The 16476-nt window shown below is 40.0% G+C and overlaps 1 pseudogene; it reads left to right on the top strand.

The window, feature by feature from the left end:
- Positions 1–8740: 8740 nt before the first annotated feature.
- Positions 8741–11980, top strand: LOC142652471 (uncharacterized; annotated as a pseudogene).
- The last annotated feature ends 4496 nt before the right edge of the window (positions 11981–16476 follow it).

Below are 16476 nucleotides of genomic sequence, written 5' to 3'. Positions count from 1 at the left end.
TTTCAATGTTACTGTTTACTGAAAATTAAGATGTTATATATGTCTCATAATGAGAGCCACTTTAGTTTATATGAGAAGAATGTGTTGTGCTGGTTACTATGGTGATAGCAGCCATCTTGGGGCTTATGTCAGAAGAATGCCAGGGCCCCCCATAGCAATCGCTTGGGGGACACATGGTATCACAGCCCCACATAATTTTTATGATTTAAAGGTTGGTGGTTGCTGGTTTGGTTTCTTCCTCCCCACCCCTCTTTTATTATTACAGTTGGCATTTACCTGCATGGGTCAGGTTCAGGTCAGCTGTACAGGAATGTACGAGCAGGTTCTGGAATTTTCCACCTTGCGCTCGTGAAGCCCGCGCTTTTTACTGATTGGATAACGAGCAGCAACGGCGGGAAGATTTCCTGTTTAAATTCTGGTGTCCGGCAGTGTTCCGGGCCGTTTGAAGAAGATTCAAGACAAGCCATGTAGGACCTTATGCAACAGCTATTACAGAGAGCGGAGTCAGCGGGAGGTGAGGAATGGCTAAGAAGATGCCTTAATGTAGAAGAGCTGCCACCGGAACAAGGAGGAAGACTACCACAGGATGTAACGGAGCGGAGTGAGGCGGTGCTTACAGAGGAGGAGCCGGGCCTTACAGAGACTGACAGGAGGCCAACCAAGAGGACAAGGAGGAGCCAGGTAATTTACTCACCGTCTCCTCATGGCAGCAGGAGCAGAAGCAGTGGTCGTTCAGTCGGCCAAAGGGCAGAGTTTTGCCTGTTAGCAGAGGGGAGACAGCGTCAGCGGTCGGTGTCGTCAGAACGACGTGGGACAATGACGAGGCAGAGTTTCCAAGGTCCTGCAGAGTCAAAAGGGCGGGAAAGCGCCTCACAGCAGCAGTGCAGTACAGCTTCCTCAGGACGAGCTGCACAGCCTAGAGAGGGATTTCGTCAGGACCAGCAGGGCTTAGCTCCACCTGCCGGTTCAAGGTCGGGAGAAAATCAGCCTGCAATGGACCCAGCGAGTGGTGAGATGAATGCTAACCAAAATGTCTATCTTTTTAATTTTATGAAGGTTTTATCAGATTTTATTACTAAAGCTGCAGCTCCCAGTACAGCAGCTGGAGTATGGAGTGAACAGAACAGCTCAAATGATAAAGTGACAGAGAGTAATGGTAATACTTCTGTCATTTTGCCACAGGTTTCTGAGTCTGTTAATGTTGTTCCTTTATTAGACAGAGGTGCAGGAGTTGTAGAGACTTGTGTTAAGGAGGCAATTTCGTGTGAAGTGTCACCTTTAGGTTTTTATTTGTTGAAGAATAGTAAGGAGCGCATTTGGCGTAATTAATTTATTGAAGTCTTATCACTATTGCCCTCAGCTAAGGAACATATTGTTCGTAGTGATGAGAAAGATGAAAAGAACGAGGATGATAGGAAGCGTAGTATGCCAAGATCTTGTAACAATTGGTTACAGGCGTTTTGTATTTATTCTGCAGTTTTAGGTGAGAAATATCCGGATAAGTGTTGTAGTTTATTTCAACATATTGACATTATTCTTGAGGCTTATCGCAATTTTGGCGGTATGGCATGGTATAACTATGACGAAATGTTTAGACAGAAGTTAGCAGTTTACCCGTCCATTAATTGGGGGGTTAAAGATGTGGGTCTTTGGCTCAATCTAATGTTACCACAAAGAGCTGCGCCGGTTAAACAGCAAAATGCTGCTCAAGGTAACTTTAGGAAAGGGAATGAAACAACTTGCAAATGGTTTAGTAGTTGTAGGTATAAACATGAGTGTTCCTTTTGTGGGGGCGCTCACCCCATGTGTAGATGTTTCAAGAAAGCGAGTCAGTCAGCGCAGCAACAGCCAAGTACCAAGGAGTTGTTATCAAAAAGCATGGACGCCAGTGATGCTAATAAGAATGCGCCCATGGCTCGAGCGTTACCCAGACAGGGAGAAAGCTGAGCTCATTTTTAAGGGTTTCAATGAAGGTTTTGAAATTCCAATGTTTAATGGTCATGGCTGCTGCTGGGTTGAAAATTTGAAATCAGTAGATATGCATAAAGCTATTGTTAGGGAAAAGTTGTGTAAAGAATTAGGCAGGATCGCTGGCCCATTTAGTACTCCTCCATTTAGTAATTTCAGGTTATCACCTTTAGGTGTAGTGCCTATAAAGGAGGCCGGGTCTTTTAGACTAATTCATCACCTTTCTTACCCAGAGAAGACGTCTTTAAATGACGAGATAGATTAAGGAAGAGCGTCAGTTACATACACTTCATTTGATCAGGCAGGGGCTTTGTTAAGACAGTTTGGCCACAAAGCTCTATTAGCCAAGGCTGACATAAAATCAGCTTTTAGATTACTACCGGATAAGCCTAGTGGCTTTAACTCTTTAGGTTTCCAGTTTGATGATGCATTTTATTTTGACAAATGCCTCCCGATGGGATTCTCAGTATCCTGTCATTATTTTGACGTTTTTTCTACTTTTTTGTATTGGGTAGTTCAGGAACAGATGCCTAATGGAGGTATATTACATTATTTGGATGATTTCTTGTTGTTAGGTTACGCCGATTCGTTTTCATGTTTAGAGTTATTAGATAAATTTATTGAAGTTGCTAGTTATTTTGGAGTTCCACTTGCTAAAGAAAACGGTTTTGCCCTGTTATTGTTTAGAGTTTTTAGGTATTGTTATAGATTCGGTTAATATGGAATTTAGATTACCAGTAGATAGGTTGTTAAAAAATCAGAGTTTTGTTGGTTGAGCTGTTAGCAAAAAAGAAAACTACACTACAGGAACTACAATCTTTACTTGGTTTATTAAATTTTGCTACCAGAGTTATTCCAATGGGACGCGTTTTTTCTAAGAGACTTTATTTTGCTACGCAGGGTTTGAAGTCGCCTAGGGCTCATATCAGATTATCGAGATACTTGCAAGACGATCTGGGAATTTGGCTTGAATTTTTGAGCAAATTCAATGGTCACAGTTGCTGGCAGCAAGATTTTGAAGATTCAGATTCGCTTTGTTTATTCACGGATGCAGCAGGTAGTAGTGGCTATGGAGCATACTGGTGTGGTAGATGGTCGGCGGAGACGTGGCCAGATTCTTGGATATTGAATAAAGTTAACAAGAATATAGTGTTACTCTAACTTTTTCCTGTGCTAGAAGTGGCAGAAGAGGTTAAGTCCAGCGCTTTAGTAGAGGTAAAATAGAAAATTTTTTTCCAAGTTTAATTAGATTTGTATTAAAAAGTCCATTGTAGTATGGTCCCGGTGTGTGGATAGAGGGAAAGAATGATCCTGTGCTAGTTGCTATTGTAATTTGGGGTTTTGAATTTAAAGATAGAAGAATTTGTTTGTTTACAGACAACAAAGGAGTTGTATTTGCTATAAATACGTTGTCATCATAATGTGATCCGACCACTAAGCTGTTAAGACAGTTGGTACTGTGTTGTCTATCTTTTAATATATGGTTGAAAGCGAGTTATATTGAAGGAAGAAGTAATAATTTAGCAGATTCTCTGTCTCGTTGTCAGTGGCAGAAGTTTCGAGAGCTAGCTCCGGAGGCAGAGGAAGAAGGGATCCCATGCCCAATTCATTTGTGGGACTTGATCTGGGATTGATTTCTTCTAATATTAGAAATTCATTAGCACCTACAACATGGGCTGAGTATTCAGATGCATGGAATGATTGGCTTTCCTTTTGTGCAAATTTAGAGGTCGATTATTTACATGATGATGTTGGTCTATTTTTATTATTGGTCTATTTTTATTATTTATCTGTGACCTAATTCAGAATGAATTTTCTGCGTCTTACATTTCAAAAATCCTGGCAGGTATCTCATTTTTTAGGAAATTATTGGGTTCACAACCAATCAATTATTTTCCAGTCAGGCTGAAGGGTTATCGGAGGAATTTTTATTGCTCAGATGGTAGGAGACCTATTTCTGTTGATCTTTTGAGTAAATTGTGGTCTGCTTTGGAGCAGATTTGTTTTGACAGTTTTGAAGTTTGTTATTTCGCACAGCGTTTGTAGTCGCCTTCTTTGCAGCATTAAGAATAGGTGAATTAGTATCGATTAATAAAAAAGTTAGTTCTGGTTTAGATTGTAAAGATGTTCAGTTGGGAAGTTCGTTTGCATCTATTTTCTTGAGAAAATAAAAAACGAATCAGTCTGGTCGTGGTTTCTGGATTCGTCTAAATAAGTTTGAAGGCTCTGAAATTTGTCCGGTACTAAATATTCAGGAATGGTTTAAAATTAGACCTGCAGTTACAGGCCCCTTTTTGTTACACCAGGATATGTCTCCATTAACCAGTTTCCAATTTACTTCAATTTTTAAGAAATGTTTAGTTTCATTAGACTTGGGTGATTTTAAATTTTCATCCCATTCTTTTAGAATTGGGGCTGATACGGAAGCAGCCAGATTAGGTTTGGATGAATCAATAATTAAGCGTATAGGTAGATGGGAATCAAACAGATTTAGTCTATATATTAGACCTGACTTGTTGATTATGAATTAATTATTATTTCCTTTAGGTAAAAAATTTGTGGTCTGGATAGTTGGCCACTCTTTTATCTATTGGGCTCAGAAGAGAGCAAGCAAGCGGAGTTATTAATAGAAATTATCTTTTGATCCGAATGTTTTTAATATTTTTTGGTTTTAGCTGTAATACAATGTATGTTTTCCAGTTCTGTTTTAGTTTTTTCGGAAATTGTTCCTCGATTTATTATGGACAGGTAAGGTATGTTCATATTTAGAGAAAATAAGAAAGAGAGTCAATCGAGCAATGGAGAAGTATTTACCCTCTTTAGAGGGTTTTTTCATACAGACATATTGATCTGGAGGGTTTTACCTCAGGCCTTTATAGGTCAGATGATATTCATCTTTCTGAAGTGGGGATTGATATTTTTAATTTAGGTCTGCAAAATGTTATTGAAAAATGGCTGCGATGTTTGGGGGGGGGCCATGTATCGATGATTCATGGCTTGTGGGGTTTAGTCTCCCAGCTAATGCTGGGGGGACTTGGTTCAATAATTTGATGATGATTGATTAATGAATTTTCAATAATTTTATGGTTATGTTGGATTGAATTATTTATTCTTGGGTAACCCTTAATAAACATCGCGGCCTATATTTCCAATTATAAAGTTGTGGTTGTCATTTATTTGTATGTTTATATGTTGGGGTTTGTGTTACCATGCCAGGGCCCCCCATAGCAATCGCTTGGGGGACACATGGTATCACAGCCCCACATAATTTTTATGATTTAAAGGTTGGTGGTTGCTGGTTTGGTTTCTTCCTCCCCACCCATCTTTTATTATTACAGTTGGTATTTACCTGCATGGGTCAGGTTCAGGTCAGCTGTACAGGAATGTACGAGCAGGTTCTGGAATTTTCCACCTTGCGCTCGTGAAGCCCGCGCTTTTTACTGATTGGATAACGAGCAGCAACGGCGGGAAGATTTCCTGTTTAAATTCTGGTGTCCGGCAGTGTTCCGGGCCGTTTGAAGAAGATTCAAGACAAGCCCCGCCCAGCCCTCCCCTTTTTTAAAAGGGCTTCCCTGTCGCAATGTTTACTAGAGGGTTTAGTCTCCCAGCTAATGCTGGGGGGACTTGGTTCAATAATTTGATGATGATTGATTAATGAATTTTCAATAATTTTATGGTTATGTTGGATTGAATTATTTATTCTTGGGTAACCCTTAATAAACATCGCGGCCTATATTTCCAATTATAAAGTTGTGGTTGTCATTTATTTGTATGTTTATATGTTGGGGTTTGTGTTACCATGCATTGTGCTGGTTGCTATGGTGATACCAGCCATCTTGTGCCTTATATGAGAACACTGTGTTGTGCTGGTTGCAATGGAAGACATCTTGGAACTTATGGGAGAAGATTGAACCTCATTTAACCCCTTAAGGACACGGCCAATTTTGGCTTTGAGGACAGAGCAATTTTTTTAGATTTCCCTCTTTGCATCCCGACGCTCATAACTCTTTTATTTTTTGTATAACGTAGTTGTATGAGACTTTGTTTTTTTGCGGGACAAGTTGTACTTTATGTAGGTACCATTTTTTGGTACAAATACATTATCGTTTAATTTCTATAAATTTTTATTTTGGCGAAAATTTCAGAAAAATAGCAGTTCCGCAGCAGTTTTAATATTTTTTTTTACACCATACACCGATCATCATAATAATGTTATACAGGTTGTTACGGTCGTGGCGATACCAAATATGTCTCTATTATTTCATGTTTTGGGACTTATATTTTAAAAAGTTTATTTATTATAAAAAAAAATGTGTGTTTCTGTGTATTTTTTTACTTTTTATTTATTTATTTATTTATCATTCATTTTTTTTTACATTCATTTAACTTTTTTTTTTAATCCCATAAAGGGATTTTTCATTTTGATTTTGATTTTGTAACTGCAATGTACTGGCATAGATCTATATGTCAGTACATTAGCCTGTTACTGATCGTACACAGGCAGTTGTTAGGGCACACCTCAGTATGCCCTAACAACAGGAAATATGTTCAGACAGCCCTGGGGTCCTTCAATGGACTCTGGGCTGTCTGGCCATATGAGTTGTGGGCTTTGATCGCGTCACAGTTATCTTCTGTGACGCGATCAATGTGCAGTCCCCTCTCCTTGAACGCTGCGATCAGCTTTCATCGCGGCGTTCAAAGGGTTAACGGCGGAGAGAAGATGTTTCTCTCCTCTCCGCTTTTAAGAGCGGGGCCGTGGCTGTGTATTACAGCCGTTGCCCCGCTCTCGATCGCGCGCAGAGACGGCTGTCACACAGGACGAGAATGCTCGTCCTAATGCGCGAAGTACTCGCCGCTCAGGACGAGCATTCTCGTCCTGTGTCGGCAACCAGTTAACACAACTGTCTAATAGAAAAACTGGATTTGTTGACCATAGCAACCAATCACAGTGCAGCTTTCATATTTCCAGCGCAATGGAAAAAAAATTAAAGCTGAGCTTTGATTGGTTGCTATGGGTCATAGGATATGTTTTTCTATTAAACAGTTTTGATAAATGCGGCTCAATGTGCTGTGCTGGTTACTATGGTGACTGCAGCCATCTTGTTACAGTCAAAGGCAGTTGATGTGAGCAGCCTTATACTGGATAGAACTATATAAAGTTTGTTTGTTTGAAGCCCGATCAGGGAATAGACATTTTTGATTGGACATTGAACAAAGTTTGCCTCCTTTTGCGATTTTTGATTGGATTAAAAATCGCTTTTACTGAAAGTCACTTTTACTGAAATTTACTTTTCACTGCCATTCACTTTTCAATTTGCATCGAAGTACATACTTGCCTGATCAGGATTTTTGATTGGTTGAAAAGCTAATCAATATCGATTTTTGATTGGTTAAAAAACAAACCAACACAATTTATGATTGGTTGTAAAACAAACCAGTAGCGATTTTTGAATGGATTGGACATTTCACAAAGTTTGCCTCCTTTTGCAGATTTTGATTGGTTTAAAAGTCACTTTGGTTGAAATACAAACCAATAGCGATTTGTGATTGCATTGGACATCGAACAAAGTTTGTCTCCTTTTGCCACTTTTGATTGGTTTAAAAGTCACTTTTACTGAAATTTACTTTTCACTGACCATGGTTCCCAAAAGAAAAACTCCTGAACAAAGAGAAGGTCGACGCTTGGCTCAAAGAATACGTCAAGCAGCAGAAACGCCAGAAATGACCAATGCTCGGCTTGAAGATCAAAGATTGCGACAAGCGACTGCAAGAGCTGAAGAAACACCTCAATCGACGGATCGTCGGGTTTGAGCACAAGACGCAAGAAATATTATTTCTCGACGAACATCTTGGGATTGCATGAACAAGCTGCTATGCAATACGACCCAACAATTGAATATGATCTGCATGACTTGGTCAATATTGGAAACATGGACACGACCTGTGAACATTGTGAAGCCCAGAAGTGGAATTCAGAGCCACCTGGCATGTGCTGCTCTGCTGGCAAGGTTCAACTACCCCCACTTACTGCACCACCAGAACTACTCAAGTCACTGATGACTGCGAACACTCCCCAAACCAAGCACTTTCTGGGAAATTTGAGGCGCTACAACTCTTGCTTTCAGATGACCTCGTTTGGTGAGAACGACAAATTTGCCATCGACTTGGATCGCTCCTGCCATTGCCCAATGAACCACCAACGTTTCTGCAGATTTATTTCATGGGCGATGAAAAGCTTCAATTATAGCAAAGACAGAGCAACGTCCCTGGAACTCGGGCCAACATTTTGCTGGAACTGCAGCAGATGCTTCACGAACATCACTGTTATTTCGTGATATTCAAGAGCTCTTTGGAAATGATGACTACGGATAACTACAAAGTGGTCATCAAGTCTGACCGAAGGCCAACAGGAGAGCATGAGCGGTGATACAACGCACCAACTGTCAATGAAGTTGCTGTCGTCATCGGAGAATTTGAAAATCGGGATATTGTGCTGCAGAAGCGTGATAATCAACTGCAGAGAGTTTCTGAAACCCATCGATCATATGACGCACTTCTGTACCCACTGATCTTTTGGCAAGGCAAAGACGGATACGATATTCAAATCTTCCAAACAAATCCAAGTACCAGAAATTTTACCGCCGGGAAAAAAGCTTTGTGCATGGCCTTCTACACCTATCGAATTATGATGCGGGCGAGTCATACAAATCACCTCTTGATGTGCCGAAATTTTTTCCATCAGTTTTTAGTTAATATTAATGCCAAAATCGAAATGGAGCAACTTCGCTTCATCCGTTTCAATCAGAAGGCACTTTGCGCTGAAAGCTATATCCACCTTCGAGATACTGTCGTCAACGATGGAAACACGAGCAATGTTGGTCAGATGGCTATCTTGCCTTCCAGCTTCACTGGGAGCCCTCAACATATGCATGAATACACTCAAGACTCCATGACATATGTGCGAAAATACGGAAGGCCTGACCTGTTTATTACTTTTACGTGCAACCCAACATGGAAAGTAATTCGCCAAGAGCTCTTGCCAGAACAATCGGCGACTTATAGACACGATCTGGTAGCCTGAGTCTTTTAACAAAAGGTTATCAATTTCATGAATGTCCTCATGAAGGGCAAGGTATTTGGAGAAACTCAATGCTTCATGTGCACAATCGAATGACAAAAACAAGGTTTGCCTCACGCACATATACTGATCTGGCTGAAGGAGAAGATCTGGCCAAATCAGATCGATTCTTTCATTAGTGCAGAGATCCCAAATGCACAAGAAGATCAAAAGCTATTCGACATCATCATGAAGAACATGGTCCATGGACCATGTGGAAGACTGAATCCAAGCTCCCAATGCATGAAAGATAGCTTCTGTACAAAGAGATTCCCAAGACAGCTGATCCATTAAACTCAGTCTCGAGATGATGGTTATCCAAATTATTGCAGAAGAAAAGTGGGAGAAGGCGGGTTCACTGCATTGATGAAGATGAAGATTCGCAATAGTTACCAGGACATCGAGGTCGACAACAGATGGATAGTACCCTACTCGCCATTTCTTTCCAAGACCTTTCAATCTCACGTCAATGTTGAATATTGCAACTGATTTAAGGCGATCAAGTACATCTGCAAATATGTCAACAAAGGATCGGATCAAGCAGTTGGCTTAGAAAGACAAGGAAGAACTACTGATGAAATCAATCGCCAAGAAAGATAAGAATGAACAATTGATGAAATTGACCGCTTCCAAACTGGACGTTACATCAGTAGCAACGAGGCTGTATGGCGAATTTTGGACTTTCCAATTCACGACCGCTATCCTACGGTAGTTCATCTCAACGTCCACTTGGAAAATGGACAGAGAGTCTACTTCACCGAGGAAACTGCTGCACAACAAGTTTTGCAGCCCAAAGACACCACGCTGACAGCATTCTTCAAACTTTGCCAACAAGATGACTTTGCAATGACACAACTATACTGCGATGTTCCAAAGTATTATACGTGGAATAAATCTACAAGAGATTTCAAGCGAAGAGTCCAAGGAACACCAGTTGAAGGTCATGTTGGAATCAAGTCAAGTGAGGCTCTTGGCAGAGTCTACACAGTGCACCCAAACAACCACACATGCTTTTTCCTCCGGTTGCTTCTTCACACAGTAGCAGGCCCGACATCGTTTGTTAGCCTTAAGACTGTTGGCAACCATGTTTGTACAACCTATCGGCAAGAATGTCAAGAAAGGGGACTACTTGAGAGTGATTCTCATTGGGACAAGACTTTAGAGGAAGCAGCAACCTGCCAATTACCAGCAAGCTTACGAAACCTATTTGCTGTCAAACTCATGACGTGTGGACTGTCCAAGCCACTTGAACTGTGGGAAAAGTACAAAGAGCACCTCTCGGAGGATGTTCTTCTGCAAGCACGACGGCAAAACCCGAGACTCAAATGTTCGCAAATGTTCAACATGTCATTGATCCTACTTGAAGAAAATACCCTCATGATGGTTGGAAAGAGACTTGAGCAACTGGGACTTCCCGCGACAGAAAGGAACAACGACGAAAGACTTGGATGGGAATTGCTTCGAGAAACAAGCTATGAAATTAGCGCTCTGGAGACTTATCTTGCAACTAATGAACCTCTTTTTGTTGCTGACCAAACGACAATTTACAATCAGATCTTGGACATGGTTGTGAAAAACACCGGTGGTATTGTCTTCTTGGATGCTCCTAGCGGAACAGGAAAGACGTTTGTCATAAACCTGTTGTTGGTAAAGATCCGACAACAATCCAGGATTGCTCTGGCTGTTGCTTCCTCAGGCATTGCGGCAACATTGCTTGATGGTGGCAGAACTGCCCATTCAGCGTTCAAATTACCGCTCAACTTGACTCGAGATGCGTCTCCTGTTTGTAACATCAGCAAAGGTACTAGTGTGGCAAATGTCCTGCAAGAATGTTTGACGATTGTCTGGGATGAATGCACGATGGCACACAAGTTGGCGCTTGAAGCTCTAGATCGAACTCTGCAGGACTTGCGTGGAAAAAATACAGTCATGGGAGGTGTCGTCTTGGTGTTGGCCGGTGATTTCCATCAGACGTTGCCTATTGTTCCAAAGGGGACACCAGCAAACGATATGAAAGCTTTTTTGAAGCAGTCTGTGTTGTGGAGGCATGTGAAGAAGATGAGTCTGACTACCAATATGCGAGTTCACCTTCATGGAGATGCCGCAGCTGGTGAGTTTGCCAGAAGAAACCTCAATCTGGGGAATGGAGATGTTCAAGATGACAATGGGACGGATCTGATCAGCTTCCATGATGATTTCGCAAATTTTCCCAAGTCGGTGGAAGAGCTTACAAACAGCGTCTTTCCCAACATCGCCTTCAACTACAGAGATCATGAATGGTTATGTCAACGGGCAATACTGGCTCCAAAGAATGATTCTGTCAACGCCATCAATCAGCAAATTTAAATGACTCTGCCAGGTCAAGAAAAGCTGAACAAGTCCACCGACACAGGTATTGACCCCGATCAGGCGGTGTACTATCCGACAGAATTTCTCAACTCTCTCTCGCCTGGCTTACCTGCCCATCGATTGATGTTGAAGGTTGGCTCACCTATCATGCTGTTGAGAAACATTGACGCTCCGAAAGTTTGCAACGGGACGAGGCTGTGTGTCAAGATGTTGATGGATCACGTCATCGAGGCCACCATACTAACAGGATGTGCCAAGGGGGAAGTTGTCTTTATTCCTCGCATTCCCCTCGCTCCAAATGATGTTCCTTTCGAGTTCAAGCGGCAACAGTTCCCAGTACGCCTAGCCTTCGCAATAACAATTAACAAGGCTCAAGGTCAATCCCTGAAAGTGGCAGGAATACACCTTCAAAGTCCCTGTTTTTCCCATGGGCAACTATATTTTGCTTGCTCCAGAGTCGGCACTGGAAAGAATCTCTACATTTTGGCACAGGATCAAAAGACAAAAACATTGTTTACAAGAAAGAGTTGGAATAGAAACATGTAGTCCTAAATCAACACTATATAAATCTGTAATGAATATATTGCCTCATTTAATTTCTTTTATGCTTCCAATAACATTATTTACACTCTCTAGCAATTAAATTCATATCGAGAGGTAGCAATTAAATTCATACTGAGAGGTATTTAAATAGTGAGCTTTTACTCTATCTATACCGTAAGTCAACCTCCAGAGCAACGGCGGGTATAAAAGCTAGTTTTAAAACGGATCTTATTGTGTCCACATTACAATTTATACTTGCAACTATCAAGCCGTATAAAGACTGAGTGACAACCAATAAGTCTTCGGCCGTTTCCATGAGACTATAATACACTGCATTTTAGGGTCCATATTACGGCAACAACAACAAGACTCCCTTGGGTCTACTGAACCAGACTAAGATTAGCAGTGGTGACACTATATTCTCTATAAAATTGGATTCTTTAAAAAAACAAAAAAACACAAAGCAAGACACATTAATAAATATATTTGTGAGATAACTGAAATATCTCATCCCCAGAATGTGAAAGTTATTATAAGATAATGGTTGAAATCTAAAAGGATTCTTTAAGATAGTTATTTACAAACCAACAATTGCCATCAATAGATAGACCTTTTTTTTTTATAGCTTTGCAGGTTCCTCTGCTCTGAACTGTTCTGATGAGGACCAAAATCTCAAAATAGGTCTGTCCACAGATATAAATCTCTGGTCCTCATTAGTACAGTGCAATGTAAGTACCGCTCATGCAGTGGACCATTGACCTCCAGTACAGGACAGTAATATAAATGTCATTTTGGAGCAGAGCTAATGCATAAATACTCAAGGAAGCATTATATAGAAGTTTTCCTCCTTATTCTTTTTAAAGGGGTTGGATTATGAAGACAACTGCTCCCCACATCCACTATTAAGACACATGGACATCATAGTGTGGAGTCTCCCTGTTGAGGACCCCCTTCTATTAGCTAGACTGGAGACCAACTTAAAAAAGTGGTACTCACTTTGACAGGCTGTCCATGCCTATTCAATTAAATGGTCGGCATGTAATACAAATTTTAATGTTTAGCCATCCGCATCTTCAGTTAAAAAATTTATTATTTTTGAGGCAACCCCTTTAAATACAGTGCAGTAAAATCTTTCTAAAATGCGAGTGCAAAACTGTTCCTTTCAACACTGGCATAGCTATAGGGAGTGCCGTGATAGCAGTTACACCCAAATGTCCCTTTGCCACATGACAAGATACCAGTAATAGAAATAGTACTTGATAGGTGGGGAACCTTGTAACAGATTTTGCATTAGTGCCTAAAAATTCAAGTTACGCCCTTGATTTTTAATAGTTCTACCCACCGACTATCACTAATTGTCCTTGGGTCCTCTGAAAATAGATCTGTCAGGATTTGGAGTGCTGATGTTATCAATACTTGGTTCATTTATTTTAAATGTAAATTCCTGAAATTTTGCAGTTTTCCCCCTGATCACAGAGCACTCACAATAGAGTGACTGACACTTTTGTAGAGTTCACATCTCAGCAGTCATGTCATTATCATCACAGGGCAGGACTATAATGGTAGCACCTCTATTATAATGATGAAGCCAGATAACACAGAATCCATCACCGACAATAGGCGATGAACACAGCTCACTTCCTCCTTACAAATAAGCCTCTACACTGGTTGGAGAGAATGAATACATGACTCTCCCATGGATGTCAATATGCCATCTCCAGAGCAGAATAAGTAGCTCAGGTAAGACAGCTGCCCCCATAATCATCTAAAGTAAATAAAATAAAGAAATATATACAATCAGAAAATAAAAACAGATACAGTACATATGCGGAACCTACTAGAAACCCAGCATTCAAGCATTCAAAAAGTTTAAGTAGACCTACAGAAGTGCCAGGTACCCTCTGCGGTAGACGTACCATAGGTTGGGAACCTATTTGTTTAACAAATGTAGGTCAGAAGATTCCAAAGAAAAATGAATTACACTTTGTATTATACACCTTATTATAATGGCGGGCTATTCGTGATTATCACTCATTTGTTACCTGTACAGAAGATCGGAGGAGAAAGAAGGACCTTAGACTACAGATTTTATTAGCCTGGATATCACACACTTTTTTTTATCTTTCCGCTACGAGTATTCACGTCAGCATCACTGGAAGCCAAATTAAGCATCCGGTTATGTGAGTAGCGTCTAAGCTACATTTCATTACCTGACATCATCATAAGCACCAGGACATTATGCATGTGATTCACTCTCCAGGGTTTTTAGCATTTTAGGGAAGCTTGAACTAAAAAAAAAATAAAAAAAAAATCTTCAAATACCTTTTATCATCTGGAATCTCTGACTTAACTCATAAATAATGATGGAATGAATTATATTGTTAGAGATGAACTGGGTGAGTGATGGAATGGATATGAGTTTAATTATAGCTGATATTTATAAGTATGAATTGCAAATGAGATCTGTATTAGAGGAGAATTGTTTGAAGGGTTATTCCTTATATGATCAAAATATAAAAATGTTTAATTTACATCAAATATGATTTTTTTAAATCTAATTTACTTTGTATTTACTGCATTACATACTACAATATGCATATCCAAAAAGAAAATATAAACATTCACAGGAGGGGGAGCTATGTTGGTCTCGCTGCTGAGACTTCTGCATGTTGCTAGCTGCCCAGGATTGAGAATATATATAATGCGAGTTTTTGCGACCAGGGACAGCAAGTAAAGCATCTGATCTGTATATAATGGATCATAAACCTATTGTTACATACTCTTTTAAAAAAAACTGTTTTATATTCAGGTTCTCTGCATTAGTTTTATATTATAATGGTATAACTGAGTATTAGAGTGCGAGCGTTTTATTCTTATTATTCTCAAATTTCAATAACTGTATTGAAACTGGTCATTAAAAGGGTTTGAAATGGTGATAAAATAGTTTCGTAATCAACAGAGGTCAATAAAATTAATCTTTAATCTTTATTATTCATTTAATGTTAAAATTATGGAGTTGTGTTGGCACCACCATCATGGACTTGTGTTGGCACCATCCTCAATTGAAGGGGTGATGACCATTCTGCATCCATTATGCAGCACACCTCTTCTAGGCCCCGTTGGTTTACAATGAAAACACCTGACCATCTGCCCTTTAGGGCATATGGATCATAGAGTCCAGTTCTTACTTGGGACGCCACTCTATTATAAATGTGGTAGAGAGGCACTAATAAAGGGCAGCTCATTCAGTATCGACTGGCCATGTTTAATATGGTTACGCAATGATTAAAATAAAAACAACTCTTTATATTTTAGGATTCCTGGACTCCAGCTTCTGAAGATGTGGAAGTGGGATAATCGATATTATGAGTGAAATCACACCTTTCAAGTTTTGAGTCTCATTAGGCTTTAGATAATTTACCCTTGAACTGTTTATGGAGCAAATATGGGAAGGTTTCCTTAAACCTGATATCAGTTCCAGGTTTAGTCCATTCACAGCAAGAGCTTAAAGAGGCTCTGTCACCACATTATAAGTGCCCTATCTCCTACATAAGGAGATCGGCGCTGTAATGTAGGTGACAGTAATGCTTTTTATTTTAAAAAACGATCTTTTTTCACAACGTTAGGAGCGATTTTGGTTTATGCTAATGAGCTTTCTTAATGCCCAAGTGGGCGTACTTTTACTTTCGACCAAGTGGGCGTTGTACAGAGGAGTGCATGACGCTGACCAATCGGCATCATGCACTCCTCTCCATTCATTTACACTGCACTAGCGATATAGTTATAGCACTATGTGCAGCCTCATACACAAACCCTAACATTACTACAGTGTCCTGATAATGAATACACATGAAATCCAGCCTGGACGTCATGTGTACTCAGAATCCTGACACTTCTGAATCTTTTCTGTGAGATTCCGGCAAGTGAAACCAAATCTCGTTTAGCTCCGTAGTCTCGCGAAAAGATCGTTTTTTTAAATAAAAAGCATTACTGTCACCTACATTACAGCGCCGATCTCCTTATGTAGGAGACAGGGCACTTATAATGTGGTGACAGAGCCTCTTTAACTCAAATGATCAAATGTAGGCCCCACAGTATCCAAGGGGATGGATATGACTTGGTAAACGTATTAGTATCCTTTCTGTACTCACAAACACGTAGCAAGTGTAACAAATTGCTCCCAAATCTGCATGGTCTCAAGTACTACGGACTCATAACATCAAGCTGCTACAATTTTAATTACAAAATTTCTATCTTTTTTTTATCTCATTTCAGTTACTGCTGTCTTTAAGCTTTTAGGCTCAACTGTTTTTCACTCATTTAAATGCATGCTGGAAGCAGTTTTAATGAGGAAATGTTTCAAAGACTTTAAAAGTAAATTACAGTACTACTGTATAAAATGAATTATACATTTTCATCTTTGGCAAATTACTGAAAATGCTATCTCAACCACAAAATGAAAAGGTTTTAAAACTAATTATGCATTATTTCTCTTGAAG

The sequence above is a fragment of the Rhinoderma darwinii genome, chromosome 5 (genome assembly GCF_050947455.1).
Source record: "Rhinoderma darwinii isolate aRhiDar2 chromosome 5, aRhiDar2.hap1, whole genome shotgun sequence".
In the NCBI taxonomy this organism is placed as follows: Eukaryota; Metazoa; Chordata; class Amphibia; order Anura; family Rhinodermatidae; genus Rhinoderma; species Rhinoderma darwinii.
The sequence above is the reverse complement of the archived record's forward strand: the minus strand, read 5'-3'. Positions and strand labels throughout refer to the sequence as shown.